Here is a 15806-nt window from a genome sequence, read left to right as displayed (position 1 = left end):
TATGAAGGTTAGTGAATGCATATGAAGGATGAAAAGGGATGGTGAGGTTGACGAGTGTGAAGGTACATGGGAGTATGGTGCATGAGGGGGTGAATGATGGGTATATGTGAAAAGAAAAATGAATTGGAGATATGAGTAGCAGGTTTGAGGGGTAGTAAATGGCAATTTGTTAGCTGAGGATTTGTGGTTGAATGGAAGTGGGAAGCAAGAACACAGGAGTGAGTGTAATAGGCAACAGTGAGCATGGAGGGGGTTGTTTTTGTTTATGGGTAAGGGTGAGTGGAAAAGCAATGGGAGGAAAATGGCTATGTATATTATACTGATGTATGTGGGCCAGGAACACTGACGACCTCGGTCACAATTTGAGTCATTCTCTCTTTAACGTCTGTCCAGCTAAAGCGGTCCCAATATTTTGAGAAATGGGCTCTTCCCCTATCACTTTTGACAAGAATTCCCATACAGCCGCGATACGCCCAGCATCTATACCAAAGTTAGAGTAACTAAACATGGTCCCTGGTTGCCCATTATTTTTCTGTTCACATGCATAGTAACCATGAACTGTTAATCTTCTTGCATTAACAACCTATTCCTTTAGAGCGCAGGGACAAATCTGGAATGGAGGCTCAAATGTATTCTCAGAGATTCAACACCGTCATGGGTGAGGTGCCAGCAATGATGCATCCCTGCAAAGGTCTCCTATGCGTGTTCTCTTCAGCTGCCCCTACCATCATCCAAAAGGTTTCATCGAATTCTAAGGGATGATTAGCAACAGCAAAGACCATCACCCTGGCATTCTGATCAATGGTAAAACCTTCCAATGAATTCCTGAACTTGGTTTCATGTTTGCCCTCGTTTCATGATTTGTTGTCTGACACAAACCCAAAAGGTACCAACCTCAGCGATGTATAGAATAGAAAAGTGGAATGGGTAGTGCCATGAGAAAAATGGGTATAGGGAAGGGTTGATGGAATGGGTATTAGAAATGTAGTAAGAGAATGGGTCTTGTGGGTGTTGAGAGATAAACGGGTAGGAAGTGAGTAATGAATGAATTGGTGAGAGAAGATAGGTTCGATGATAGGCATGTGTGGTTGTTGTTTGGGTTAGTGAAGAAGATCACTAAGAGAATAGCCGCAGAGAAACCCGACAGTAGATATAACATCAATCTCCTTGTGGCCATGGGTGTTCTTGCCTTGAATAAATGCGTAGTGTCTTTCGATACTCAACCACTCGTTTAACCTCACCACCCTTGAATGGAAGCTCTGCGCTTTCAGACCCATCAACAAGCCTCCCTTCTCTGCTTATCAGATAGATCAACCTCAGCTATAGCATATCACTAATCGGTGCTGGTGATAGCTCTGCAAACTGGTAGGATATCTGGCATGAAGAATAGGTGGGAAGCTGATTGAAGAAGAGGGTCCTAGTTATCCTTGAAAATCTTCCCAAATGAGATGAACTAATAATGTAGCCCATACAGTGTCTATTGATCCAGCTTGAGAACCTTGGCTAAAGGTACTTTGGAATAGACTCCAGCATAGGGCACAATTCCAGATTGAGTGCGTCAAATAAGAGTAACAAGAAAGAACAACATCAAGGACGAGAGAGAATAAAAAAAAAAAAAAAAAAAGTGAACAGGTAATATAAAAACCAAGAAAAAGCTAGATCTGATGTTCCCTCAATGGACCTGGACTGGTGGGGAAGAATGCTTAGCAAATTCAAACAAGAAGATGGCAACAAATATCTTCACATAAATCACCATGAAATAGAGCTTCACTAGATTCAAACAAATATTCAAAAGAACAGTGAATGAAGCAATCAATGAGCATATAAACAAACCAGAAATTGACACAACTCAGGTATAACTCCTGTTATTCATAACCAAGCATACAAACGAGACCCCAAACAACCAGAAGAGAAAGAGAAAACCAGTGGTAGTAAAAATAAAGCAAAAGATACGTGATGACCTTACCTGAATGCTCCTTCGAGCAAAAATAGTTGGATCTCTCAAAACCTCCACCTCTCTCTGGTTTTCTCGTCCTCCCAGCAACTCTACCCTCCTTCCTTCTTTTTCTCTCTCCCCCCAAGGAAGAATACCTCCCTGAAAATATCTTCTAACCAACCTCAAAAAGAAACCCCTCCTCTACCAGAATCCCTCTCTCTCTCATACGCCTCTCTCTAAAAAAAAAAAAAAAACAGCAACAAAATCACAAAAATAACTGCCTGCCGCTTCTTTTCAAAATCTTCTTTATAGGTGTCGCATCCTCGTTGGTCATCCAAGCTACCAGCTTAACTCCCTAGCAGCCATCCATGAGTCGACAAGTGGCTTATTGAGAGGCCTCCATCTAGTAAGAAAGTGACCTACAGAAATGCTAAAAAGTGAGGCCCCAAAATGGGGGTCTACAAATATGCCCTTCTTCGGTAGAGCTCACGAGTGTAAGGAATATGAACACTAGAATGAAAAGAAAAGTGTGAATAGTGAGTGGAATGAAGTGAACTCTACCGAAGAAAAAATGAGACCCCCAAAAGGATGCTAGTAAAACACGAACTCTCTCAAGCCGACAGGTGAACAAAAAGCTATAACCCTAAAAGAAAATGATGTCTCAAAATGACTGTGAAAGCCACACCGAGGACTTAAGCTCCCTCTAAGACGTCTCCAAAAGTGACTCGAAAAACTAGATCAAATATGAGTAACGGTCGAACCACTCTGGAGAACGAAAAAGACTATGCCCAAAGGAGACTGCCCCATCTGAACTACACGAAAATGACAACTGCAGAGTACCCAACAACATGGTTAAAGTACGTGTCGTGAACTCAAATGACTATGTCATGTGCGGAGAAACAAGAATCTGGACGAGTAATGATGAGTAAGCAATAAGCATAGGGTAACGAGGTGAGATAAGTGAGGCTGAATGCAAAATCATGAAGACAAGATGTGTAATGCCAGTGAATATAAATGCCAGAGACCATGACTCTGAATGATACGACTGAGGAGAAATGACTCTGAACGTCAAAAAGAGGAAAGAAAGTGGTGACTCAGGAGGCCTGAATAGGTATGTACAACGGCTCTGAATGCTAAGACTAAGAAAAAGATGATACTAGCACCGAATGCCAAACAAAACAGTGGCTTTGAACGCCGACACTAAGGAAAGAAACGACTCAAGATGCGTGAATGGGCATGAAAAACAGCTCTAAACGCCAAAATAAAGAAAAGAAATGAGCCAGAAGTCCTAAAGGAATGTGCCTAATGGTTCTGAACGTTAGAATGGGGAAAATGGTGATGGATTGAACAAAAGATAGACATGAGGATTTTGAGTGTCGAACTGAAAACGGGGGCTCCGAATGCCAAATAGAAGATAAGTAAAGGCTCTGAACGCCGTAACAAAGATAAGTAATAGCTCTGAACGCCGAAATGAATGATGTAATGGCTCTGAACGCCGAACGAAGACGTGGCTCTGAATACCGAATGAAGACATGGCTCTGAACACCGAATGAAGATAGCTCTCAATGTCGAACGAAGATGTGACTCTGAATGCCGAACGAAGATGAGTAGTGGCTTTGAACGCTGAAACGGAGATGTACTGGCTCTGAATGCCGAACAAAGATATGGCTTTGAACGCCAAAGCTGAGAAGCGATGGTAATGACTCCGAACGTCAAACTGAAAACATGATGATGGCTCTGAACGGTGAAACTGAAAAGTGATGGTGGCTCTGAACGCCGAAATTGAGAATACGACTCTAAACGTCAAACTGAAAACCGATGATGGCTCTGAACGCCGAAACTGAAAAGCGATAGCTCTGAACGTCGAAACTGACAAACGGTGATGGCTTTGAATGCCGAAACTAATAAGCGGTAATGGTGGCTCTGAACGCCAAAAAATGGAGAAGTGATGATGATGACTCTGAACTTTAAACTGAAAATCGATGATGGCTCTAAACGCCGAAACTGGGAAGTGATGATGATGACTCTAAACGTCAAACTGAAAACATGATGAGGATGGCTCTGAATGCCGAAACTGAGAATGCGGTGAGGATGGCTCTGAAGGCCGATACTGAGAAGCGATGGCTCTGAACGCAAAAACTGAGAAATGGTGATGGCTCTGAACGCCGAAACTGAGAAGCGGTGACGGCTCTGAACACCGAAGTTGAGAAACGATGATGATGACTCTGAACGTCAAATTGAAAACCGATGATGATGGCTCTGAACGCCGAAACTGAAAAGTGATGGTGGCTTTGAACGCCGAAAACTGAGAATACGACTCTAAACATCAAACTAAAAAATGTGACTCTGAACGTCAAACTGAAAACATATGATGGCTCTGAATTCCAAAACTGAAAAACGACAATGATGGCTCTAAAGCCAAAATTGAGAAACGGTGATGGCTTTGAACGCCGAAACTGATAAGCGGTGATGGTGGCTCTGAAAGCCAAAAATGGAGAAGTGGCTTTGAACGCCGAACTGAAAGTGTGACATGATGACTCTGAATGTCGTAAACCATGAATGAACGGTGGCTCTGAACGCCAAACTACAAGGAAATGATGAGGGAGAAATATGCCCCAGTGTAGCATGCCACCACAACCTTCAATCTAGTGTAAATGGCCGAAAGGGACTCTACAGGTCTCGAACGATGCTCCACTAGCAAGTCGGGATAATCAAATCGACTGTGAACATAGTCTCACAACCTTCCCAACTAAATCCTGAGGTCACAATCCCAGAGTAATAATCCACTGAAGAGTCATGGCTAGTAGGGTGATCAAAACCCAAACACCGTGCTCCACTAAAAGCTCGTCTCGATGAAAATCACAGGAATAGCGATCAGTAAGGCAAATACAATATATCTCAACCGAGTAATGGAAATTGTAACGGATCTGTGAGAGAACGATCGCCTCCACGGCTAAAGGAGGGAAATATGCCCCAGTATGGCATCAGGTGTACCTGATCTATCCTGATAACCCGAGAATAACTCCATGGGGATGCGTAAAAGATCTGATACGTACCCCACTGAAATGATGATGTGAGAATCCACGCACCTGAGATAACTCCATCCAAAAATCACGGCTATACCAGAAATCGTGAATCTGGCTGAAATACTCAAGAGAGGCTCCTTGAGGCATTAGGACACAATGACACCAAATCATCAACCTGACGTATATCTCAAAACTGAGGGTGATCATGTAAACCAGTGGGGGATCTACAAATCTTGATCGAAAGGGGAATATGCCCCAGTGTGGCATCGAAAATGCGATAGGTCGGAAAATCAGATGAGCTCAAATCATCCATCTCTGCAACTGAATCAGGCCCACAAATCAAAGAGGCGTCTCTCGGAAGGGAGCATGACGACATCTAAGTGTCGAAAAGTGCGGGTCTAACCGGGCAACTCCCAAGAGGCTCCACTAAGGAATCATCATGAAGATGGTGAATAGATCATCATCTCGGCGTACGTCTCGCAAATGGGGATAAGCGCGCAACTCCACCAAGATCTACAAATCTCATCCAGAACGGAAATATGCCCCAGTATGGCATCGAACGTATGATAGGTTGGAAATCGGGTGACATTGAATCATCTATCATCGAACATATGATCTCGGTCATCCAAATCTATGACAGAATCCGGTCCAAGCATCCAAAAGGCATCTCACAAAGGAAAGCATATCGACATCGGAATGCCAAGAAGTGCGAGCCTAACCGGATGACTCCCGAGAGGCTCCACTAAGGAATCATCATAAGAATGGTGAATAGGTCATCGTCTCAGTGCACATCTCACAAGTACAAATGATCAGGTGACTCCATGAAGATCCATAAACGTCATCCGAAATGGAATATGCCCCAGTATGGCGTCTGATGTGTGACAAATCAGGAAAACAAGTGACATCGAGTCATCCATCATCAAACATGTGACCCCGGTAATCCAAACACGGTTGAAACGAATCTAAACATCAGAGAGGCGTCTCCCAAAAGAAGAAGCATGACAATATCTAATGTCAACCAAATCTTAAACACCTGTCCAAATAGAAGTTGTAGAAGACGATATTTGATCCCATGGCCTCAGGGTGGTCTCAAGACACGGGACGTAACGTAGGCTAGGGTGATAGGGTGATAGAAACAAATGGAAACTAAGCTCAAATACCCAATGATCAAAACCCATGCCCTCATGTATGAAATGGAACAAGTATAGTAAATCCTGTAAGCCATGGACCCAAGGATGCCTAATGTGAACATAGTGTCGATGAGGAGACAAATGAAACAAATCAAACTAATAATGAGATGTATAATGATGATGTGAAGAGAGTATTAAACTCGAAAGTGGGTCACTGTAAGAAAAAAAATGTGGAATGAAAATGATGAATCAGAAGTGAAAACGAGAATGATGATGAAGTACAGAACACAAGAATGAGTGATGATCCGCTCAAATCAAACATGCAGGAAAGTCATGTCAATAACAAATGCAATGATGGAATGGACGATGACCCAGAGCTCCTAAGAGAAGGTCACTCATCTCACTCTCAAAATACACAACAAATGAATACGAAGAATGAAATGTTCCAAGGAGCTCATATACGAACTCCTATCAATAGACGTACCCAACAAAGTGACTCTCAAACACTGATATACATACTCAATGATAAAGAATATCATACACCCATGAACTTATTTCTTTTCTTTTTTTCTTTGAGTTTTTTTTAGAATCACTTAAATATCTCACTTCCAATAAAATTTTGATTGCCATTTTCTCTTTGACAAGCTCATTTTCACATCATCCATGATTTTTTTAAATAAGTTTTAAAATAAGCAAGGATTAAGTTTCGTAATTCTGAATGATGGAATTTATGGAATCAGTTCATGCAAAAATAAAATGGGTTTTGGTGGGAGGCTTATATAAGTGATTTTATGATTAATTGATTTGATTATCACACATGATTGATTCATTCTGCTCTATGACATGCATGAGATTATTCTTTAATTGTGTACTAACCCTCTTTCTTGATAGCGCATTGATCATTTGATACCAAGGTATGCCCCGTTCTCACTTCGGCCGTTCTTTATTAAGTGTTTTGATTCTCACATGTGCATGATCACCTTGAGTATTCATTGATTTCCAGATCAATTGTCACATCAGTTTCATTTTATTAGTAGAGACCGACTTTAGGGACTTAGAGGGGTGCTACGGTCTTTACTATACCTTCCCAATAAGTAACCCGACCCCCGAGCCCGATCCGATTTTTCGTAGATCACATTTTCCAAAGTAAGGAGTCACACTTAGGGTTTTCTTTCTTATTTTGTTTACCCTTTTAAAAATAAAACAAAAATAAGTGGCGACTCCAAGTCATTTCCTAAAAAAATAAATAAAATTATTTTCAAATAAAATCGAGCTCGCCATCAAGTGGAAAACGCATGAGCCGAAATGCGGGGTCCACAAAATGACAACTCCACTGGGGACCGTTTAGAGGGTTAAGCTTGAACTTAAAATGAAGCAAATGTGGCGTTTGATGAGTCGATCAGTGGGTACTCATCTCTTGATTGCACATTGAGAGTTCCCAAGTTTTCATTTGGGACATTGGCATGTTGATCATGTTTGTTGATATCTTGATTGAGGATCTTGATATAGCGATGCTTTTTGTGCTTCATTGATATATTTGTTTGATTTGACATGCTGATTGTGATGATAGATTTGTTTTGGTTAAGGATTCTGAGGTATCTATTTCTTCTGTGCTTCATTGCCATGTTCATTTGAGACATCGATATGCTAGCTGCATTGATTGATTATCACAGCGACTCTGATTTTACCATGTCCATTAACTTGACATGTTGATTCTCTAGCTTGTATATCCCCCTGATCGTCTTTGAGCATGATGTATATATGTATCACTTTTCATCTGTTTGTCATAGCTTGTATGTGTGCATGAGTGATATATCCTGTACTCTGCTTGACCGTATGTTGCATGACTGCCCTCCTTCTGCATGATTGCATGTCGCATGTCCGTGTGGGCCACACATCTATTCCCTTACCTCTAATTCTCTTGGTTTCGGTCATTCCTTTCATTTCTTTCCTCACTGTTGCAAGTGTGAGGCCTTGCGTGTGCTTGTTCTCTGACTGAGCCAGAGATTAGGAGTAGGGTCTAGTGACGGGCTATATTGATGTACGGGAGCATTCTGGAGGAGAGCAACACTTTGATGTCGATTGGAGTCTGATCATTGAAGACCTGTATAGCCCAGAGCTAGGTTTCATGGATATTTGTGCGGCCAGTGTGTTTCATCTTCCTGTTTTAGCTTCCTAGGGTTTTCGGATGCACCCACACCATTCACTGTGCACTCTAGTTGACTTTTGAGCGTTGAGAGTTTGAGAGGTTTCACCATAGGAAACCCCCTGGGATGTCGAGGTAGTGCATGTGTGGAAGTGCTGACCACCTTGCATGGAAGCGCCCTATCTCTTCGGAGGCATGCAGAGGGTTGCATACCACCGGAGGGTATGATCGCTTTTGCTAGGGATCTTTTAAAGTCCACCCATATCCATTTAGAGCCACATTCACCTCGTAGGTTGAGCCATAGATTCTTCGATTAGGACTCCCTCCCTACACGTGGGTGCATCTGAGGGCCTTTGGCGCCTCTGTGGTCACATTTTGGATTCGACACTTCCTCTTTTTTAGTCTCCAGTTGAGAGTGCACAGAGATCAATGCGAGTTTGAGTATGGTCGGACAGTCCGTCTTTGTCTTGGATGTCTTGCCCGTTTCAGTTCAGATTATCATTTTTTCCGTACTTTTCTTGTATCATATCCTCATTCTGTTTCTCATCTTCTCAGGATCGGATCTTCGTTCACAGTCTGGATACTCCTTCTTGGGTCAGAATAGATGGGAGATTAGTATGGTATTCAAAGAGGTCGAGTATAGATCAGCAGGTTGTTACAGTGGATCAGTTTACGGCCACTATGGCTTCTATCCAGGAGGCTTTAGCTAGCCTTGGGCAGGAGATCGGTGGTCAGCAGAGTAGACCACCAGCAGTTCAGGATGAGATGTCATATGACTCGCATCCACCTCCACCACCCTACCCGTTCCTTCAATGCCCCAGGCCTCACCCTATATATTACATGGACATTCTGAGATTGCTCCGTCCATTGTTGTCCAGACCACTGTCGTTGATGATGCTTATGCGCGTATGGACTGCCTTGAGCAACGTATGAGGCAGATGAGAGTGTCAGATGGATCAATTGTTTGGGATGATTTCGAGGGTATGTCAGTAGCCAATTTGCCTACTAAGTTCAGGATGCCAGACATCGAGAGATATACCAGCATTGGTTGTCCTCGTATCTACCTCCGACTTTATAGCACAGTGATGAGGGTTCATGGTTTGGATGAGTCTCAGATGATCACTCTATTCCCGCTATCCCTAAGTGGGGCCGCCCAATACTGGTTTGCATCCATGGAGTCTTCACGATGTCGTACATGGGACGACTTGGCCCAGGAGTTCTTATGACAGTTTTCCTTTAATACTGTCATGGATGTATCGAGGAGAGAGCTCGAGGCTCTGAGGTAGATGACGGACGAGTCAGTTTCTTCATTCATTTCCCGTTGCCGCGGGAAAATTGCCGAGATCATTGATAGACCTTCAGAGAGAGATCGGATACAGATGGTTTTGAGGAATTTACAGCCCAGGATTGCCAGGTATGTGGTTGGGGTACCATTCACATATTTTGGTTCATTAGTTCTGGCTTTATACGATGTCGAGGATGGCATCTGGAGAGGATTGTGGACAAATTCTTCCCCTAGTGATGTTAAAGGGAAGAAGCCCTTTGGAGGACAAAGATCAGTGGATGTGAGTGCCATTAGTTCTTCCAGTCAGAGACCTCCCATGTGCCATCAGCCGGTCCCACAGCTTCTCGAGACTCACCTTTCATATCCACCTCATCAGTATAGGTCATGGGCGTCTCGTCCGACTTATGATCAGTTCTACATGCCACAGACTTTGGCTTTACCTCATTATGCCACCCAGGGCATCGAGAGATCACCTGCCTCGTATACAGCCATAGGACAGCCATGCTATGCTGCTCAATTCATCGCGAGACCTACAACGCCTTATCCTTGACCCAGGGCCCAGCAAACTTCTGCTCCATTTGCTTTGAGGATGCATAGACAATTCTCGCAGATAGGCATGCCATTGAGCCAAGCTCTTCGGAAGCTTATAGAGGCTGGGTTATTGACTACTCTCACCCCTTGGCCATCACCTCAACCTATTTCGCCTCAGTTCAGGATGGATTTGCACTATGCTTATCATTAGAGGTCTGGACATGAGACCGATCAATGCACCACTCTGAGGCACGCCATTCAGGATCTGATAGACCAGGGTTTGGTACACTTGGGTCAGTTGAGTGTGACCACAAACCCGTTATCGACCCACACTACACATGCAGTCCCTCCATCGGCCGATGGCATACATTTCTTGGACTTCGTTGAGCTTGACGATCACGTCCATATGCTTAGTTGGGATGATTCAGACCCAGAGCCTATTATGTCAAATGGTATTTATGAGATGGATGGAGCGACATTGGGGCCTCAGATGCCCGTTTCATTTGGATTAGTTCTCGATGTGGCATCAATACAGACTGCCACTGTTGAGCCCTTGATTTTTCCACATTACAGCGCCCAGACGTCATTCATCTTGATCCCAGATGTTGAGGAGGTTTAGGCTCCACATGTTGATGATTCTCTCAAACTCTGGATGTTCAGTATATTCTCCAAGGAGGTAGAGTGTTGCAACAGTCACCTCTCACTGCAGCTAGGCCAGTAGAGAGTACATCTGTTCCCGAGGAGGTCAGAGTAGAGGACAATGAGATTTTGAGACAACTATAGAGCACTCAGGCTCGTATTTCCATCTGGAGTCTGTTGGCATCCTCGAGTACTCACCATGATGCTCTGATTCGAGCCCTGAGTCAGATTAAAGTTGAGACCACCATCACTCTTGAGGGTTTGATTCACATGATGACGGCTGGCCGAGCCACATGCATCGTATTCTTGAACGACGATTTGCCACCAGAGAGCTTGGACTACACTCGTCCACTTTACATATCTGTTGGTTGTTCAGGCCGCCGAGTCCCATCTATCCTTCTGGACAATGGCTCAACCCTGAATGTATGTCCTCTTGCCACTGCCATCGCCCTCGGATACGCTCCTTCTGATTTCGGTCCCTTCACTCAGACCGTTCACGCATATGACAGTACTCGGAGAGAGGTCATGGGTACACTGGAGATTGAGCTACTGATTGGTCCAGCCACTTTTGTCACTGTGTTTTAGGTTTTGAGGATTCCTACATCATTTCACCTGCTTCTGAGCCGACCATGGATCCATAGAGCTTGGGTCATTCCTTCTTCCCTTCATCAGAAGGTGAAGTTTATTCACGATGGCCAGGTCGTCGTGGTGCAGTCTATGGGGGATATGTTCATTTCTGTCGGGCCTGTACTTGAGATTAGTCACACTGATGACGATCTTTTTCTAACTGGATTCACCTTTGATGAGGTGCAGACCGTGGAGATAAAGGATTTCTACCGAGATTTCGTAGCCATGTCCTTTGACCAGCACAACAGCATGATGGTGCTCAATATTATGCGGGGTATGTCTTATCTTCCCGGCATGGGGTTAGGGCGTCGTCAGCACGGGCCTAGTGAGTTCATAGCCATCCCTGATCATGATGTACCATTCGGACTCGGGTTCATTCCCATTGAGGCCGATTATCTCTATATGGCGCGATTGCGCAAGGAGAGGGTGAGGGCTCAACTGACTTATACGCCCTTTTATTATCCTGTTCGCCCATACACCATGAGCCTAGCAGATTACTTTGTGAGGGCATCGGAGCCACATGCACTATCTGATACGATCATCGGAGGACTCGGCACCACCTAGGAGGCCGAGCTTCAATGCCTCATCCAACATTTACGGTTGAGTAATAGAGCCCTTAGCCCTTCGACTTCTGTGTTGGTCACTCCATCCTCTCCAGATCGCACGAGCCTTATGATGCTTTGCTTCCTGGATGAGATCGACGAGCATGAGATATTTGCCGAGATCAGCGACATAATGGACGGAGTCGTGCCACATGACGAGTATATTGATGAGATGCTTGCGATGAGCATGAGCCATATTGAGGAGAGAGTTCAGCTTAAGCTCACTTCACCATTCGATCTTTTCGGGGTGTCTTTCATCAAGATCCTTGAGAAGATCCAGACTGTCCCTGCTTCGAAGATTGTCGAGGATACTATAGTTGTTGTTGATTTGATTGATGGCCCTGTTGGCCTTATTGAGGGAATGTCCAACCTTGTGGACTCACCCCTTTCATTTGATGTTTTATCGGGATTTGTCTCCCGTCATGACTATGTTTCTGACTTTTCATCTATGGATTTGAGCATTTTTGAGTATTTGCCTGTCTCTTATGATATTGATTTATCTACACCATCTTCACCCACATCATAGATTTTTGATATTGATGATGAGATTGCACAACATGACTCAGATGATGATTCATCTTCTGTTACTAACTCGGACCCCATGGATCAGAGAGTTTCACTTGCTGTAGGGGACACGGAGATCGTTGATTTCGGCACAGCTGATCAGCCTAGGGAGTTGAGGATCGGATCAGATTTATCTGTTGATAAGAGGGACAACCTTATCTAGTTGCTCATAGCATACTTGGATGTTTTCGCATGGTCCTATGAGAACATACCGGGCCTTGATCCATCTATCGTCCAGCATCGTTTGCAACTTCTGCCCTATGCCAGACCAGTTAAGCAGAAATTGAGACAATTGCATCCTCGTTAGAGGTTGCAGGTCAAGGAGGAGATCCGAAAGTAGCTCGATGTAGGATTTTTGTCAGTGGTCGAGTACCCGGAGTGGCTGGCCAATGTCGTCCCTATTCCCAAAAAGGATGGCAAGGTGAGAGTCTATGTTGATTTCCGAGACCTCAACAAGGCCAGTCCTAAGGATGATTTTCCTCTTCCACACATCGACATGCTAGTTGACAGTACAGCAGGCCATTCGATGTTGTCCTTTATGGACGAATTTTTTGGGTATAGTCAGATATTGATGGCTCTAGAGGACATGGAGAAGACGTCCTTCATTACCGAGTGGGGTACTTATTGCTATAGAGTCATGCCATTCCGATTGAAGAATGCAGGAGCCACCTATCAGATAGCAGCGACCACCCTTTTCCATGACATGATGCATCGAGATGTCGAGGTTTATGTAGATGACGTGATAATGAAATCCCAAGATTAATCAGATCACTTAGCAGCTTTGGGGAGGTTCTTTGAAAGGATCAAGCAGTTCCGATTGAGACTGAATCCCAAGAAATGCACTTTCGGAGTGACTTTTGGGAAACTCTTGGGGTATGTGGTCAGTGAGAGAGACATAGAGGTAGATCTAGATAAGATCATAGCCATCCTTGACATGCCTGCACCGAGAATAGAGAGAGAGGTCAGAGGCTTCTTAGGTAGACTTCAGTACATTAGCAGATTCATCACCAGATTGACAGACATCTGTGAGCCCATTTTCTGACTCTTGAAGAAGAGTCAACCTACTGATTGGGATGATCAGTGTCAGCGCGCATTTGAGAGGATTAGAGAGTGCTTGTTGTCACCTCCAGTCTTAGCACCTCCTACACCAGGCCGTCCTTTACTCCTATACCTATTTGTCTCAGACGTGGCTTTAGGATGCATGCTGGCTCAGCTCGATGATTCGGGCAAGGAGCGAGCCATTTATTATCTGAGTAAGAGGATGCTAGACTACCAAACGAGATATGTCATGATTGAGCATGACTGCTTGGCATTGGTTTGGGTCACTCGCCAACTGAGACATTACATGACCGAGTATTCAGTGCATTTGATATCTCGTCTAGATCCTCTGAGATATTTGTTTGACAGGCCCGCCTTAGTCTGTCGCCTCATGAGATGGTTGGTACTTCTGACTAAGTTTGACATCCATTATGTCACTCAAAAGTCCATCAGATGGAGCATTGTCACAGATCACCTAGCTTCTTTACCAGTTTCCGACAGCAGAGCCATTAATGATGACTTCCCGGACGAAGATGTCGCAACTGTGACCAGTTTATCAGGTTGGCGCATATACTTTGATGGTGCAGCCAACCATTCTGGATACGGGATAGGCGTCTTGTTGATATCCCCTCATGGTGATCACATTCCCAAATCTATTCGTTTAGCCTTCTCGGATCGACATCCTGCCATGGACAACATTGTTGAGTATGAGGCTTGTATCTTAGGATTAGAGACGACTCTCGAGCTCGGGATTAGAAAGATGGAGGTGTTTGGTGACTCCAATCTGGTATTGAGACAGATTCAAGGCGAGTGGAAGACTAGAGATGCGAAGCTTAGGCCTTACCACACATATTTAGAGCTACTGGTTGGGAGATTCGATGATTGACATTCCTGCTGATGCCTTAGTTACTCTGGCTTCCATGATTGACATTCCTGCTGATGCCACTGTTCGCACATTGTTGATCGAGTCGAGATCTGCTCCTGCGTACTGTTGTTTGATTAATGACGTGGAGATAAACGATGGTCTGCCCTGGTACCATGACATATATCACTTTTTGAGACTTGGCATATATCCTAAGGCCGCCATAGCCAAGGATAGGAGAGCACTGAGACAGTTAGCCACCCAATTTGTGATTTGTGGTGAGACATTGTACAGACGATCAGTTGACGGGATGCTATTATTGTGCTTGGACTGAGCCTCTACCGATCGAATGATGAGAGAGGTTCATACGGGAGCCTGCGGACCACATATGGGAGGGCATATGTTGGCCCGTAAGATTATGAGGACTGGCTACTTCTGGTTTACCATGGAGACGGATTGCTCTCAATATGTTCAAAGATGTCCCGAGTGTCAGATACATGGAGATCTCATTTACATGCCGCCCTCCGAGTTGCATGCACTGACTTCACCATGGCCATTTTCCATATGGGGTATTGACATCATCAGGACGATTTCACCGAAATCTTCTAGTGATCATGAGTTCATCCTGGTCGCCATCGATTACTTCACCAAGTGGGTGGAGGCCACCTCATACGCGAGATTGACATCTGCTGGAGTTGCTAGCTTCATCAGATCACACATTATTTGTCGCTATAGAGTCCATCATGAGTTGATTTCAGATGGAGGGGTACATTTCAGAGCAGAGGTTGACACCTTAGTACAGAGATACGGCATCCGGCATCATAGGTTGTCTGCGTACAGGCCGCAGACGAATGGGGCAGTAGAGGCCGCGAATAAGAATATTAAGAAGATTTTACGGATGATGGTTGAAACTTCTTAGGATTGATCAGAGAAGATCTCATTCGCATTGTGGGCATATCAGACTTCTTTTCGCACCCCTATAGGAGCCACACCCTACTCATTGGTGTATGGCATGGAGGCAATGCTACCAGTTGAGATCGAGATGGGTTCATTGAGAGTAGCACTAGAGCAGCAAATCCCCGAGGTGGATTGGGCTCAGACTCGATTTGATCAGCTCAATCTCCTAGATGAGAGGAGATTGAGAGCAGCAGACCACATTCGTGCATATCAGAGGAAGATGACCCACGCTTTCAAAAAGCGGGTTAAGCCCATACCACTACATATAGGTGACTTAGTCTTAAGAGTCATCAGAGGATTGATCAGGGATCCTAGAGGGAAGTTCAGACTCAGTTGGAGCAGACCTTATTTCATTAGGGAGTTGACACCAGAGGGCACTGCATGGTTGATGGATTTAGATGGAAACCAATTCTCAGAGCCGACTAATGTGGATCAGCTAAAGAGGTACTATGTTTGAGTCCAT

The sequence above is a fragment of the Vitis riparia genome, unplaced genomic scaffold (assembly GCF_004353265.1).
Source record: "Vitis riparia cultivar Riparia Gloire de Montpellier isolate 1030 unplaced genomic scaffold, EGFV_Vit.rip_1.0 scaffold454_pilon_pilon, whole genome shotgun sequence".
Lineage (NCBI taxonomy): Eukaryota > Viridiplantae > Streptophyta > Magnoliopsida > Vitales > Vitaceae > Vitis > Vitis riparia.
This window is presented reverse-complemented; position numbering follows the sequence as displayed.